The sequence below is a fragment of the Amphiprion ocellaris genome, chromosome 6, assembly GCF_022539595.1.
Source record: "Amphiprion ocellaris isolate individual 3 ecotype Okinawa chromosome 6, ASM2253959v1, whole genome shotgun sequence".
NCBI classification, from domain to species: Eukaryota; Metazoa; Chordata; class Actinopteri; family Pomacentridae; genus Amphiprion; species Amphiprion ocellaris.
In genome coordinates, this window is record NC_072771.1 from 28,106,971 (window position 1) to 28,124,604 (window position 17,634).

Below are 17,634 nucleotides of genomic sequence, written 5' to 3' on the forward strand. Positions count from 1 at the left end.
TTAAGTAGCTGCCAAACCACTTACATTTTCTGACTTAAACTGTCTTATACTCGGGATCATTTCCAAAAAGGAAGAAGAGTCCTTCTAATGTCCATATTATAAATAATAATGATATTTCTCATCTAAAACCATTTCTGTATGTGAAACTGCTCCATGTTCAGGCTTTAAATCATGCCATGCGTATTATGAGTGACTTGCTGTGGCATTCATACATCATGCATTTCCAAAGCCCTGCAATCAGACCGATTGATTACAGCTGACTGATCAATCACTTCCAGGTGGCCATTTTTCAAAGACGTTGGAATAGATCAATACAGACTTGATAGATGAGAAAGGCTGTACTTAATTTCAAACAGAGCCCAGACCACGATGTGCTTTCATGGACCTCGGTGGTTGAAATTCGAATAATGTGCTCAAATTTGCTTATTGTTGGCTGCCTTGTGATCAATGCACCAGTTTTTTTTTTTTTTCAATCTTCATCATTTTGGATGTTCTGATAAATAATTGCATATTTAATCCTTGTATTTTACTGTATGATTTTTCCCTATTTATCCTTGACACTGACCTTTACACTTGGATTTCTTATTGTAGAAATTAAATGTTAGTAATTATGGAATTGCTTTACCACGTCATGCAGCTACACCAAATACTGTTTTACTAAATCATTTAATTTTGAAACTCATTGCTTTTTCTCACATCAGCTGCCTGGTGTTGCCAGCCTACTACACTAACATATTGATAGTGCAAACAGGAGTCTTGCCAAAAAAAGATGAGAAAAATCCTCCTCATTGATTTTTCTGCGGTGTTTGGGACTATTCTGCTAAATCCATACAGAGAAATAAAGACTGAGAGAGATTTTTACTCTATTGTGTTTACTGACTATATGAGTGGCTGCAGTGAGAGAAATCAGAGGAGGAGAACAGCAACTCCTAAACAGGGCTGTTAGTGTGAAATGCTGTCTCTTATTGCCATGCCATCCAGGAAATGATGAGGTCCAAGAGGTGTTAACTGCTGACTGTGAAAATGAGTAAGGTAGAGTAGTATTTATACTGTAAGTCTGCTATTGTGTCCCCTCAGTGGAAGGGAGGTGAGATTTTTATAGAGAAATTGTGGAACAAAAAAACCCAACAAGTGGCAGCCTAAGGATGGACAGCTAGATAAAGGCGCTTAGAACCAGTCGAGAGAAAATAAGGACTATCAGTTTCACAGTGAGGGGAAAATGGATTGAAATATTGAGGAGAAGAGTAAAAATAAGAACAAGAGGAAGAGGATGAGAGGGATTGATGTAGCCCAATCTATAGGCAGCTAGTGTACAAGTTCCCAGGGAGTTATTGATTTGAGGCCAACATTGATCTTGACACCATACATAAACACCTCCACATTTATGCAAGCAGAGTCAGCTAAGAAGTAAAGGGTGAAGAGAAATGCCCTTGGAGGTATTATCAACACTGAAGCTAGGAATCCCACATCTATTGTTTCTTGTATGCGACTATGTGAATGCAGTAAGTGGGGAGTGTTTCACTTTTGTTGAACCAAATGGCATGTTATTATGACATGACTCGCTGTAGGCCTAATTAATTCTGTGCTCCCTCCATTACAATAAGATTTTTTCTTTAGCTGTGTGAATACAAGACACTGAAACTCTGGAAATAACTCTTGAAGGTGTACATAATCAGATTATCTGCTGGAATAATTATGGCTATTATGTACTGTCTTAATGCTACTCTTTCATTGACAGAGGATTAGACTCCTTGTTGGTAATACTTTTAATGGAATTTCAATCGTAAAGCTATACATTACAGACTTACCTAAATTGTTGAGTGTCTGCACTGTGAACACTTTCTCAGAGTGTCTTTAAAGTGGATCGAACTGCCAGTCGATGGTTATGTGATTCCACTTAAGGAGTGCTTTTGATGGTGTAAAGGATGGTACTGTAGGGCAGAATTGCTTCTACAAACTCTTAAAACAATTACTGTCTGGTTGTTTAATGCTTTTCTGAGTGTGTTTCTCCATATCTATGTGTTGTTTAAATGTGCACAATAGAGAAACAAAAAATAATTGAATAAAATCCAGTAAGTAAATAGTAAGTGATGTGCTCTTAGTTGGAAGCTTATAAATCTCATTTCAAATGTACATCAGAACTGGATGGACCCATTGGTTCTGAAGAGGAACTCTGTAGAATCATTAGTTCCTAAAAAAAAGAGCGATTTCATGTGATTTCATCATCTCAAGGCCATCCCAGTGTGTGTATGTGTGTGTTGGCAGACGCCCAGCAGTTTTAAGTGCACCCTTACCACTCTTACAGTTTGGAGATGAGAGGGAGCCACACTGCATGACAGCACTATATATGTGTGTGAGAGAGAGAACATGCAAGTGTATGTTTCCTCAGTAGAGCATGACAAAAAGAATCTGTAGCATGAACTTCTAACCTTGACTAGGCAGTTGTCCTCGTTCTTGTCTTTGAGAACTGGGGCATTAGTTACATGTGGGGCCCATTGTTGCAGTCACATGTGTTCACGTATATGAAGATTTATAGGAGCAGCACTGGAAGTCACAGCAGTACTTTACAACCTTGGTTTGATGTGTGCGCATGGATACAGTGTGTGCTTGAAAACCTGGACACCCTTGCATGCCCTCACACATGCATATAGTGTATACTATACTCAGATCAAGCATACATCAGTATACACCCACATACACTCACTTGTGCATGCACACACACACTCCAAGTACTTCAAAACAGGAAAAGATTCCACAGTAAAAGATGCACACGCAGCATTTTAGCTAATGCTATTTGTTAAACTCCAGACTGCGTCCCCAGCTACAGATTTCCCAAGAGGGATGCCTGAAAACAAATGACCACCCAACTGCAACGCAGCGAGGCTTTATGTAATTTTTTTCTTCATTTTTGTCTCTCTGCTTTTGTTCTGCACTTGAAAAGCTCCTCTTTTGAAATGCTTTTCTCTTTTTAGCCCTTCAAAGCTCCTCAGTGATTAAAAAAAAGACATTCTCCACTTAGTTTTCCTTCTGTGTTTTTGAAATATGATGAAACACAATCTCTCTACCCTCCAATTAAATTAAAAGCTATTGTACTTCTCAAAGGTCAGCAATTGTGATGTTTTGATGATTACAGTAATACAATTAAGATGGAAAGTGGACTTTTCTTACTGATGATCGCTGTCATCTCTTAGTCTCACTCCTTTGGCCCTTTCACATAGAGCTTTACAACGGTGGTTCTGTGCTGTGTTGTACTATGTTGTACCATGACATATGCCCATGCAGCCAAGAACTGGGAGTTTCCCAATTGAAAAGATGAGGTGGTGTAGTCCCACTGGAAGTTTTGAAAACTCCACCCATTGTACATGTTTTTGCCAGCATGTGTTCTGCCGGAAATGCCATTAAGCTGCAATGCTTTTCTGCTTCAGGTGACAGGATCAGTGACTGATTTATACACACAACTTAGGATATGTGGCCCTGTATGTCATGCAGCAAACCATTGTCCTTGCTTCCTCTCATAGTTTTTGCGAACACACTTGCACACAAGCATTCAGTAGTTGTCCCTAGTCTTAGCATTTGGCAGAGACCGTGACAAGTTATTGAAATTAGATATACAGCTACAACCAGGAAATGGGTCCTGGAACAGAGATCTCCCTTATCTGCACGCTTAATGACCACTTCACAATGTTACAAAGACACACAGAAAGAAGACACCGTGGCTGACTCAGTTCCACCAAACAAACTACTAAAGCTCACTGGGTTCAGGAAGCCTTTCTCCCTGTGAGCATCCAGACAAAATTTAGTCTGTGTCATTGAAAGGGAAGAGCAGGATGGAAAGAAGACGGACACAGATTGAAAGACTTAACAGTGAGACAGTCATGCTCTTCCTTAAACAGAAAGAGCCAAACCTATTGGGGTATGAATTTAGGAGTTGTTTTTTGAGTTTTTTTGGGGTGGGAATTTGAGCTTTGCTTCTATATTTTGATATAGAGAAAGATAGCTGTTAGTGAGAATGAATTGATTCCCTTCTTTCCTCACAGGGCATACTAATTAAACACATTTATCATTATCTGAGGACCCTGTATCTTTCTTACAAGGTCAGGCAGTGTAACTAAGAGAGGGACTGAGACTAAGCAAGATGTGTGAAAGACTGGGAAAAAAGAGCAAAAAACCTCTAAAAATGGTTTACAGCAGTGACAGTCTTCACTATATACTGTATGTTGAACATGTAGGACATATTTACATAATCCATACACCCTGTAGGCTTGATTATTTGTCTGCATGGACCAGAACATTTAAATCGTTGAGGGAAATAAGGGTAAAACTGAACAACTGAGACTAATATGCAGAGGCTGACACTCAAATTCCTTAACAGTGATAGTGATAGGTCAAGCCCTTAGAGCCTTTCCGGGGCTTTACTTACACTTTGCACAACTAGATTTACAATGCACAACTTTATTTTCAGCAAAATGACAGTTATACTCTTTCAGTCATCTCTATTATCTTCTCGCAAATTTGCCTTTTGAGTTGAGATGAGCAAAAAAATTAACAATCCGTGTACCACAGTGTTGATCAACCTGTCACGATCATAGCAGGAAATTAACAATCATCATTCTCATCTGTCTGTTTGTGGTCTGTGTCTGTATCCTCTTGTCTGTCTGTGCGTGTCTGATTTCTCTGTCTGTCTGCAGAATTTCCTCTCCATCATTGAAGTATAGAGTGGAACAGGAAATTAACAATTATTCTTCTGAATTCCCTCCCTTAGACTGACTGTCTGGAGGCTGCAGTAAGAGATCAATGGCTATCTCTGAAAGGCTTCCATGTTTGTGTGGTTCGTGTGGATGTGTGTAAACATGTATGGTATATGTGTTATGCAGTGTTGAATGCATGACATCACGATATAGTCATCTGTATTTTGTGTGCCTATGTTTGCTCTTGGTGCAGCTTTGTCTTTTAAGATGCGATTAATTCTGTTATTGACCCGTGTGTGTGTGTGTGTGTGTGCCTGTGTATGTATTATTTTATAATTGCAATTGCAGCCAGTTACTGGGCATCATTGCCGTTGATGCACAATATTTGTTGCTTTGTTTCTATTGTTGGTATTTTATTAATAGTTGATTAAAGATCAAATTGCACAAATTCTGTCAGTTATTTAAAAAAAACACAAAAAACTTATATTTGTCTTTCTCCTTCTGTCTTTCATGTCTTCCTTCTACATTGACATCACACCTCTCCAACAAAGGTAAGAGAAACTCAAGTGTGCATGTGTATGAATTAGAATGTGTATGAGTGAGTGTGTTTGTCAGTCTGTAGTGTAATAGTTATTAGTTATTTCCACTAGAGAGAGAGATTAATAAGTAAACCGTTGAAGCCTGATTGAAAATCAAGTGTTAATACGCTAGAAGCCATATCAGTAGTGAAATAGTCAACGCTGTAACAGTGTACTGATGGCAATAAAAAAAAAAAAACATTCTAGATTTTAGAACATAGATTTAAACAGCTTAGATTTTATGTTACAAACCAGAGGAACAAATCCTGTTAACTTCATTGTTGTTCTTGAGGCATTTTAAGGCTTTATTTTTATGATAAAACTAACTTTAGTACACAAAGATTAGCTTTGAGAGGTTTAATCAATTAACAGAGAGGGACTTTAAAATTGCATCTGTAGCCCTTGAGCCCACAACCATTGGTCTCAATCAGTAAACATTCTTCTTTTTTTTTCTTTTTTCCATTGTTAGCATAATTATCTAATTATTAATGCTGTTAACTTCAAAGGCAACATGATGAATCACTCCACTTACCTCACAAAGCATAATATAGTGCATATTGGTTGTAACAGGTTTTATGCATGTGGCACAAACTTTTTCAAACTGCCTTTCCCATGCAGTCAAATAGCATTTAGTTTTTGCTCTGTCAGTAACAATTTGCTGATGGACATAAATGGTTTGTATAAGATAAATTTGATGAATGAAGCAGTGGTAGACATATCCCATTACAGATTTGGATCTATCCTTTGTGAATGTACATTGCTTTAGTAATTTGATGTCACCTCTGTTTAATTAAATTTGCAAACTATGGTTGGTAGAGATAAGATTATCTAAGAAATTGTGAGTGTACACTAAAGTGAGTTTTTTTCATAGCCTTGCTCTATAATTCCACAGTTGACTAAAGTACAAAGACACATTTCAGTCTGATGCCATTAATGCCATTAATTAATAGAATTTTGAGTAAATCAGTACAACAGCAACAACTTTAGAGATGGCTTTGACACCCAGTTTGATTGAGATTCTTCATTCAGCTCTATGGAAATTGTTGAAGCTATATAATTATACAGTTTGATGCTATTGTGTTTTCTGTGCAGGTTAGGAAATACAGTATTTTTCTGTGACATGATTTGCTGCTGTAGGAAATTAGTATAAAATTAAAACAATTTTAGCTGTCATAACTGTGCTCCTGAATTGCACTGGGTTTTGTTTGATTTCATGAAATTGTATCGCAACACCTTTTTCTGCTTCTACCCATTTTAATTACATAATAGTTGGACTTTCTCTGTCTGTAAAGTCTATATGAACTGCTTAGACTCAGACCTTGAGCTATGAAAGCATAATTTGTCTGACAGCAGGTTATGAGTAGGAGGTCACAACCCCTGGTCGGTTCATTTCCCTCTTTAAGAACTGTGTTATCTGTTGCTCTAGAAGGAAGATTAGAGATAAGATGAACTGCACTGATGCCTGAGGAGAAATGAGTTCAGTGCTGCATTAAATAACAGGGTGCACAGCAGAAAAAATATAACAAAAACATAAGCATTGACCTGATATCATCATCACGTTAATGCAGATCTGTCATCAGCTAGAGGGGGTTCTTATCACATTGGCTATTGACAAATTTACACCGGAAAATATGATGAGACAATGAGTCATACGGCAGGACAGAAGCAACCTTCTATGAAGCAGAACAGTGCAACCAAATTCAAACAGATAATATAAAAGCGTAATGTAGCACAAAAGTTGTTTGTCAGCTGTGTTCTGCAGGACCAGAGTGTTTGTAATCTTGTCATCCCATGAAGAGGCAGTTGTCCTGAAGGAATCTGTTTTTTGTTTGCATTTTGTTTCTTGTGCGAGATTTTCATGTAGGTTTGCAGTAAATGGTATATTGCTCTATTTCCTATACTACTATACTGTATTAAAGTAGATTTCACAGTCCATTACGATTCATTTTATCTCAAAATGCAATCAAAAACATATTTGTGGACATATAAACTTTAGCATTTAATATCCTTTGAAAATTAAAAAAAAAAACATAGTTGGCTGTATTTCTTGATTTTGTGGCAAAAATAGATTTATATATTTGAACCTTTAGGTGATTGCTCACAAGACAAACCTTGAAGCTTTGTCCGTGACGTAGCTGCGAGGCACATTATTTTGAGTGTGTGTGTGTGTGTGTGTGTGTGTGTGTGTATGTGTGTCCAGAAGGAGCACACTGCTGAAGCCACATAGATGAATAGTATTTATCCCCAGAGCTAGAGTCAGAAATAACTTTGGTATGGTTGAGTAAATGACTGGAGGAACTGTTAAGTCTACACTTTGACGTCTCTTTCCCCATTACGCATTCGGATGCGTGGATGCCAGCACGAAATATGCAGCTTACACGCAGGTCATGTTTTCAGAACTTCAGGGGGCATTAAATTAACTTACAATAACTTCTGGGAGCCTTATTCTGCTTTTAACCATAACTACAACTTTCCTAATCCTAATTTAAACTTAACCTTACCCCAACCTTTAAACTTTACCTCATAATTTAATGATTGTGTGATTTATATCACAGAGATTTGCTCTTTGCTCCCACAAGGAAAAGACATCTCCATAATGTGATTGTGTGAACAAATTTAGGTCCAAACAACATGAGTAATATCCACAAACACGCACACACACACACACACACACACACACACACACACACACACACCTACACACACACAAACACACACACCTCTCATTATATCCAATCATTTTGAGACCCATCAGAATCAGAATCAACTTAAATGGCCAAGTACGTCCACAACACACAAGGAGTTTGGTTTCAGCTGTTGGCGTCACCCTAGGAATAAGGAAAGAGAATAATAAAACAACTATAGAAAGAAGAAGAGAAAAGAATTAAAAAAAAAAATATATAAAAAATAAAAGCAATAGTAATACAAAGAAATAAGAAATAAATAAGAAATATATACATACAGATAATTACACATTTAGAAAAGAATATATGAGCACAATAGTGCTAAAAGTCAGTTGCTAGAGTGAGAGCTGCACATATACATGTAATCTTGGAGTGTCAGACTGAAAAGACAGATATTAGTTTTTCTGTTTGTCAGTATCTCTCTACCTTTTACACTTATTCATATGCCTTAGATTGTCTTCGTCTCAGCTGTCTATGCAGCCAGTTAGTCAGTTAGGCAAGCTGGAATACAGTAGACCTCCAGTCCTTTGACCTTTGGTGATATTTTTGTCACCATTAAGCAAATGAACAGCCAGTGGGTCAATCAAACTGCCAAATGGGTGAATTTTGGTCATTCTGCAAATGAAGCTCATTAATAGTTTCTAGATAAGTACCAGGGAAACAGCTGTCTGTTGCTGAACGGGACAGGTGTGTGTGTGTGTGTGTGTGTGTGTGTGTGTGTGTGTGTGTGTGTGTGTGTGTGTGTGTGTGTGTGTGTGTGTGTGTGTGTGTGTGTGTGTGTGTGTGTGTGTGTGTGTGTGTGTGTGTGTGTGTGTGCCTGTGTGTGTGTGCCTGTGTGTGTGTGTGTGTGTGCCTGTGTGTGTTTTGTGAGGTGTTGTCATGTTATGGCAGTTAAGGAAAGTGATTGAGGAAACAGAGTGTTGATGGTGGGAGAAGAGAAGAAAGATTGACAAATGAGGTCAAGAGGATGAATGGGAGAAATGAGACAGATATAGGGAGATAGGTGGAGGAGAGAAAAAAAGATGTTTGGAGGTCAGTGAGTTTATTGTATGAGCATTATAGTATGAATTGGAAAACACACACATAAGCACACTCACACAGAGCAGCAGAATGCCAGCGCCGCTAACAATAATCTCTCCATCCATCAACTGTATTATAACCGATCCATCATAGTCCAACACATCTGCCTTCCCTGATGTTGCTCTCACACACATGCATACATATTTGAAGCATGGATGAAGATCAGACATTACGTACAACTGATACATTCTTACCTTTAACCAGATATCCATCAGCAATTCTTTGTAATCTAACATTGACAGGCATATTGCTTCAGAGAAATAAGATATGAGAAATGCCAGGCAGGAAAGCGAAATCATCTTTTCAGATAGGAGATTATCATTCTTTGGCGACAAACCATATTATCTCACAAACCAAGAGGAAATTGTTATGCTAGTATTTTTTTTTTCTTTCTTTGAAGTGAGATTTGCACCCAGATACTGATGTAGTAAGAGAAAATCTATCATGGGTTATTTATGGGGATAGATTTCTTCCTGCATTTTCATGTGTTTGACGTATTAAGGTTTCAGATATAATGTGTCGCCACTCAGTTAATCTAACATCCTATTTAAAAATTACCTTCATTACTTATTGTAATTGCGACAGATGACAGATAATTTTTCTTTTTTTTTTGTTTTTTTGCTTTTGTGGATGCATTTTCCTGATTCAACAACACAGTCAGTGATATCCAAATGTAACATTGCAAGCTTGTATTTAATTAATTTCATTTAAATTCAGAAACAGCTGGTGTGTGTTTGCGTGCATGTGTGAGCATGTGTGTGCCTTCAACCTGTCAGCTCCACTGTGTACATGAACAAACCATGTTATATGGTAATTCATACAGCTTTCTTTAAGTAAATCTTGGACAAAGCACTCTTCTTTCCAGGCAGACATATGCAGCAACACAGCTTTCAGTTAGTTACACAGTTGATTTTTTTCTGGAAGTCAATACATAAATTTACAAATTCTGGATTGTTTTATTTTTCCAAAGCCAATACTTCTGGCCTCATTTTTCAACTGGATAAGATTTTGATGAAACAATCTTGCTACAGGGTCTATTTTGCACAGTATTTCCACAGCAGATGAACAGGTCAACTGTAGCAATGTAACTTTGAGGAACTCTCATCTATGCTGATCTATAAGTTTATTCTTGACTTTGCCAACAGTCAACCAGCACAAGTACCATTAAAGAAATCATTTCAGAGCATCATAAACAATTGTTTATTATTCATGAATTATCTAAAATGTCAAGCACATTCAAATGGAGCAGTTGCTTATCCTTCATTTTACTTTGTGTTAAACTTTAAATACAGATTTTTATGTCAGATATTTACCCTATCAAAGTTGAGCTAGAAGTCACTTTTGATTTCTTTAGTGTTACTTACTGTCTCAAATAATTAAGAAAGACACAGTTACATAGTCAAGTGACTCATTATGAAGTCTGATTGCAGCCATAATTAAGCAGCTGCCAAAACGCTCAATGCTTATCATGTGAGAAAAGGGTTTGAAAGATGCGTGCGTGCGTGCGTGCGTGCGTGCGTGCGTGCGTGCGTGTGTGCGTGTGTGTGTGTGTGTGCATGCGTGTGCGTGTTTGCATCTTCTGTTGATTTTGACAGGAGGAGACATACTTAGCTGAGCGCTTTTAACATCAGACAGAGCGGCCCTGAAAGTTTGCTGCTGTATTCCCACTGGGTGGACACGCACTACATTTTGGAATAATTAAAGTGATATTTCAGTTGAGCAACATTTTTAATTTTCACTAGTTATATCCTCATTCAAGTTCCTGAGAGGTGAACCGCCATCATTAGCTGCCCCACTAATTAAGAACGGCTCTCATACTTAAGTTTACCTTCTGTTAGTTAGGAATTCACACACACTTTAATTTTCTAAATACACAGTGTAAATTAATGTTTTGTGTTTCTTTGTAGATATTTTTTGCCACTAGGTAATTTAACCCATTTGTCGATATTAAACTTTGACTTTGGGGACACTAAAATATTACAAATTGTTTTTTCAGTCTCAGTGATACAAGCAAGTTGCTAAAGTCAGTCATACTCAGTCTTACTGCTCTTGGCTCTATACGTCTCATTAGTGAATACCAGTGTGGTTGCGATGGTGTCTTAGTACAGTTTACTTAATAAAATACTCATATCAAAATTTAAATACATGCCATTCAATTTTCAGAATTCAGGTTCTGCACAAAAACAATGAAAGCAACGTATTGCAATGGGAGCCTTTGCACTGAATCACAACTAGGAGGCTTTTTTGCTGAAACAGTGAGTCGACAATATGGGAATTTAATTGTTTTGTTCATCTTCAAACAGCAGCGATGTTTTTTTGTGCACACATTCTTTTTACGTTCTTAAAAACTGTACTGAGCTGTGACTACAACAGTTTTACATAACATACATTTACATACTTTCCGTACTGCTCATTAATTTTAAATGAAAAATAAGATTTTAGTGGAAGAAACAGTTGCATCTATGGTTTTGTGAGAATAGTGTATCCTGCTCTGACGAAATGGTGCAGTGTTTTTATCATTTATGATGTGTGTGTTTGAAATCACTGTAGAGCAAAGGTTTTGATTATAATTTCCTTTGAACTAAGCAGCGTAAAAGACTGAAAATGAAAAAGGATCAAAAACTGTAAAATGGCGTATAGACTTGCAGAGTAAAATCTCTGCATGTGCTCACAGATCTCTCTCTTCATACCCTTCTCTCAGTAGGCTATAGTCACAACAAAATGCCAGCGATAAACACACAGACACTCACAAATCCAATAAGTTCTTATCTGGATCTGAGTGGCTACACACCGTAAAACGTCTGCTGTGCTGAAACACCAGGTTTCATATCACATGTGTGTCGTCGCCAAATCTGTCATCATCTGTACATGCGAGCGTGTGTGTGTGTGTGTGTGTGTGCGCGCAAGTAAACACTTCAGCCATGAGCAGCCATCCAAAATGCTTATCTAGTAAATCCAACAGCTTGACCACTTTTTGCTGTGGCAGCAACACACAGAAACACTTTCTAACCCACACACGCAATGTTCACAAACACGGACACACACACACACAAACCCTTTGCCCCATGCTGTGTATCGACTGCCATAAGCTGAGCTCAGATCTGACCATTCTCACTGCCTTGAGGTCCTCATCACAACACTGTGATTGTGTGGTAAATTCTGGATGTTTAGGTTTCAAGAAGGCATCAGTGTTTTATAGAGAAAGTCTTGCTGTAAAGGCCCGAGGAGCGGTTTTGCCTTGCTGATTCATTTTGGTGACACACAGCAGACACGCACGTGCATGCACACGTGCACGCACACACACGCACACACACGCACACACACGCACACACACGCACACACACGCACACACACACACACACACACACACACACACACACATTCAAACACTCCTACCAAACTGCTGATGCTCTTAAAGCCGATGGCTCTGGGGTACAAGCAGTGACAGTGGCTTTGCTCAAGAGGAACTTGACATACTGCGAGTGGTGTTTGTGTGTGTGTGTGTGTGTGTGTGTGTCTTTGTAAGTGTTGCCCAATGTGTGTATGTTTCTCTCACTGATGTCAACTTTCATCAAGTCAAAACATTTTTTTCTACTCCTTGAAGCAGAATCTAGAGTAAACATATTTATACCCTATTGTAGCGGCATTTGGCCCGTTGCCTCACTTGAAAATATCACAGATTTTACATTGCTATTTCCTTTATTCTCTTGCTAGGCACCCCAACGTTGCCATTTTCAATTACTTGTTCTGCAACAATTAATCTGGACCATGAACCGTATATAAAGATGGATGAGCCCTCTGTGATGTTACCCATGTTTCCTGAAGAGAAGTTTTAAAGCTCAGTGTGGTGGTTGTGGCTGTCACCATCTTGGCAGTGCCTGACTCTTCCTAACTCCTGACTAATCCAAAAAATTATTAAAAAGGAGATGCACAAGTGGAGCCACCTGTCACTTAATTATGCATTTCTTTAAGCCTTAATACAGTTTATATGAAATATTCACTCCCATACTGTTGTCATGAAAAAGAAAATTGCCTGTGAGACCAAAACAGTTTTAGTACCAGGCTGTAAACGTGCTTATTTCAACTGTAAATTTGGATATTTAACATGGAGGTCTATGGGGATGAAGGTTGTCACTTCATCTGAGCTAAGCTAGTAATTAGCTCTAATAACTTTACTTATATGAAAGAATTATGTCTTTAACATTCCATAGGACAACCGTAGTATAGCAAGCACTGGGTGTTAGTAGGTTAGTTAGTTTCCCTCTGCCATTATTAACAAATTCAAATGCAACAAAAGTACAACTCACTCTTACTCTTATGCATGCAACTTTAAAACCATTTGAAAGTATTGCGATTTGGCAGTGACACAAAGTCTGTTTCTTTCTGTTTTACCAGATATCTTATCTGCCAAGCACATGTTTATTTCAATAAAATATAAACTTTCAGAATTGCTTCAGCCCTCTTGGTAATGTACACCACTTCTGGTAAAAGAAAATTGCAAAAATCATGGGCAACCCGATTTGAAATGCTGTATAACTGAAGTAAAGTGGTCTTTGATGGATGATATATATATATATATATATGCCAAATTGAAGAATGGCAGCAAACAATACAGAAAGTACTCTAAAAGCAGCTTCCAAAGACTCTCCAGGGAAAAGTCAGTGTGTCTAACTTTGTAGAATTATGTACTGCTTCGACTCTTGAGTGTCATTTGAAGGATTACTGCTGATTACCACAACAATGTTATCAATATATCTATGGCAGACAATTAAATTTAAGTACAATATATTATAACTCAATAAATCCAGTAAAGCTCTTGGGGGGAGCAAAGTCTCATGAGGCCGACAGTGTTATAAGAGCCTCAATGACAAATGTATGAGTTCATATGATGTTTTAATGAGCGAGTTCTATAGAGCTTTCCAGAGCATGTCTGTTGCCATCTTCCACTAAATCAGACACACCTAGTCTAGCCTCAGCTCATTTGACAGCAGACACATTTGATCCATCCTTTCCCCTTTCAAACCTCTTCTGAAGATTGCTGCAGCTATTAAAGCAGAGAAGCTGTGTATGGAAACTGACACTGAGAGGGGCCAAGAGAACGAGATACTGTGAGAGAGAGTGTGTCTAATGCCATCCACTGGGGAATACACAGTTGTATCAGTGCAGAGCAAAGGTAAGTGTGTCATTCATAGCCTGAGGCCATTTACTCTCTCTTTATTTCCCGCTGTCTCTCTTTCGTACATGCAAACATACATATGTGCCAAGCAGTGTAGCTTTGACACCAGTAAACACTGTGGACATATGTCTCTGCTGTGGTTATGCTACCAGCTTTAATAGGGGCAGAGAAATCTCTCCAAAGCATTTCCAAGTGCCACACATTTTCTTCCCAGGAGAAATAGCATAAATATGTTGGATCCATTTTTCTTGATATTCTCAATTATGTTGCTTATGAAGGTCCCTTGAGATATATACATTTCTGTAGTGATCCAAAAACTGTTTGGAAAAGGCCTGAGCTGTCTGTTTCACTCCTTTAGGGTGTCTGTCTCACTCTCCTGTGCTCTGCCTCACGGTGCATATCAGACGTGAGGTAGAATGCACTGGGACAGAGACAGAAAGAGGAGGTACAACACACTGCATGCTAATGTTGACTTTTCATATGTTTTTGTTTTTGGCTTAACCAAATTTGAAGAAGTAACCAGCAAAGTGTGTCTATATTAACTGCATGTGTGTTTATAATCATCATGCAGAAATATAAATTGTGCATGTTTACATGCATATGCATCTTAATTCTTTTGAAGTTTAGTGTTAGATTTTAAAGTACAAGCCTGTGAAATGAGCTGTGACTGATAGGCACACTCGATTAAAAATAGATCCATTTAAGACTGTAAAGAACGTAAAACCAGGTTTCAACCCAGCGACACCTCAAATATTCACATGAAACCATTAAAAGCCTTGTGCCATATGCATTATTTAAATAGAAAGAGCATATATGCACATGCAGGTCCAAGGCTATAGGATATCAGCATCAGTGGAAAGAGTAATGGGAGTGTTTTTCTGTTTAGTGTTTTATTTATTAATTATTTTTATTTTAATAAAATATAAAATAACCCATGTTCTTATGATGGATGGACTAAAATCTATCAATTTATTGCTGGGGAAATTAACTGTTAAATGAATCCACAGCTGTGTATGAATAATTTCCTTTCTTTACAAAATTATTTCAAATCCTGCAACGCAGTATAAATGAAGTGACTCATCAGTTGGTGATGTCTTTGTCAGAAAAAAACAAACAACCTATTTTTATTTTATGAAACGTCATACACAAACAGCCTAGGATTGAGAAGCTTTTGAAACAGAATTTGTTTAGGCAGCTTCAACCAATTAACTAATGTAAATACTTAATGAACATCAAAATGCTAATCATATTAATCAGATAAAATAAACTTAGAATCATTCACAAAGGAAGCATTCACACAATCAATTTTTGAACTCCTTTTTACTCCTCATATACACAAACATGAGATTTGTTTGACAGATGTGCTTTGTTATTTGCATGCATTAATAATCATCATGGTAATTAGTAGTCTGTGTGCATGTGTCTGTCTGCATCTGGGTTAAATAGTGGATTAACAAGAATTAAATCTGTTCCTCTCCAACATGCACAAGCCAGCAAAAATAACATCAGACTGCTAATGTTGACAAAGCAGTGGAAAAAAATTACTCTTTTGTTTATCATTGTTCTTCAGATGACGCCCTCATTTACTTATTCCTTCTCCAGGTTCATTTAATCCTGTCCTAGTCTTTTTGTGGTTTGTATTGGTGTAAGTCTGATTGGACAAGAAGAAGCAGTGGAATATTTGCTACTTAAGTGAGACTCAGGTGAAGGTCAGAAAAGCATTAACAAATTATTAGATTGCAATTATAGCTTATCTTATTAACCTTTTTCTGGGTGTTTTTTGCTCCTGTCACATTTTTACTCATTATGGGTTCAATTTTCACTGTGCTATAAAGTCCTGCACCTCTATGGAAACAGCACAGCCGTTTTTATAGGGAATTACGATGAGGCAGGACCCAAAGGTAAAAAAAAAAAACATATATATTCTTTATGGCACAAGTCAGGCTTTGTGCTGCTAATGTGGTAATGTTTATTACAGGATTACCCTAACATCAGAAAAAAATAAGAGAGAAACCTGAAAACAACAGACAGAACAAGGCGGCACTTTATTCATTCACAGCCTCAAGCTGTGAGCAGCACCCCAACTATAACCTGTGTTAATGAAATAGCTTCATTCAGTGATTATGTTTTAGCGTGTTTAATCTGATGTTAATGATGTTGCAAAACCGTGTCTGTGCTGCTTCTGCAGTTGCAAAATTGTTCGAGGTAGCCACATGTTAGCTATGTGACTGTAAATTAGGTGTATGATGATTACAACTCCCATCTCTTTTTGTCTGTGTATTGATCCATGCAAAGACGTCTTTGATCACTGTCTGGAAAAAGAAACATTTTTATATTTGAGCTTACACCTTCCTATTACAGAGAACTGAATGGATTTTCTCAAGGCTTTTTAGTCATTTCCTCACTGCATATAAAAATGGCTATTTTGTGTAATTTCTAGAGTTATATCACTCTACATTCATGTTAAGCTGATTGTTACTTCTGTGTACCCAATTACCATCTTATAAGTTTCTTACCAAAGCAAAAGGGAGATGCAGTGAGATGTGTGAAGAAGGAGGAGAGATGGCTTTCATACATTTATTAGTAGGTGTGTTTATATATAACCTTGGTGGATTATGAAATATCATTAAAATGGTAATGGAACTTGAAACAAGCCATTGAGTTTACTTGAACTGTTTATACCATAGCATAATAATGAAAACTGGAACTTTTGTCTCCCACTTGTGGCAGTGAGAACAATTACACAAACACTGTCAACGCATGCTTCTGATTTATGCCTACAGTGTTTGAGCTAAACATCCATCACTTTTTCTTTCAGACTGTTATCCTTTTTTCTGAACAGCAAGTTTCTTTTTTTTATCTGGAGCATCAGAAGATTTTCTTAGATGTTTCTGAGATTTTTCCACCATACTCCTACTTGCTGCAGCCTACTCTGTCTCCATCTCCATGATTGCGACCTTTTTCAGCACTGGGAAGCCAGTTATCATTGATGATTGATGTAAAACATACTGCTACTGATGCACCAGTGGGAATGTTGGCACTAGATTTGAAACTTTGGTCTACTGCAAAACACAGAGAAATTTAGCTGGTGCTGACAGGCTTACTCAATATAGTATGATCTCATTAGACTTGAATATAACAGATGTTTATTTACATTTAAAAGTCACACAGTCCCATTTTAAAGGTAAAATCTCCAAAGACTTAAAAAAAACAGAAGCAAAATTCATGAAGTGTCAAATGGATTTAACAGCAACTGAACATCAGGTGAAAATCTTTGACCTGGTTAACGCCTTACCTTGCTGCAGTGATGTCTAAGTGTACAGTTTAACATAATCACTGTTGTGTGTAGTTTTCTTGTAAATGATCAAGAAAAGACTTCAGAGGATTTACCATGTGAACTCCTGCCAAGCTTCAAAACCCAAAGGGCC

The 17,634-nt window shown here is 37.6% G+C and overlaps 1 protein-coding gene across 5 annotated transcripts in view; it reads left to right on the forward strand.

Annotated features, from left to right (window-relative positions):
* The window catches only part of grid2 (glutamate receptor, ionotropic, delta 2), a 529,256-nt gene that overhangs the window by 163,725 nt on the left and 347,897 nt on the right, over nucleotides 1–17,634 (forward strand). The gene's annotated exons all lie outside the window — the stretch shown is intronic.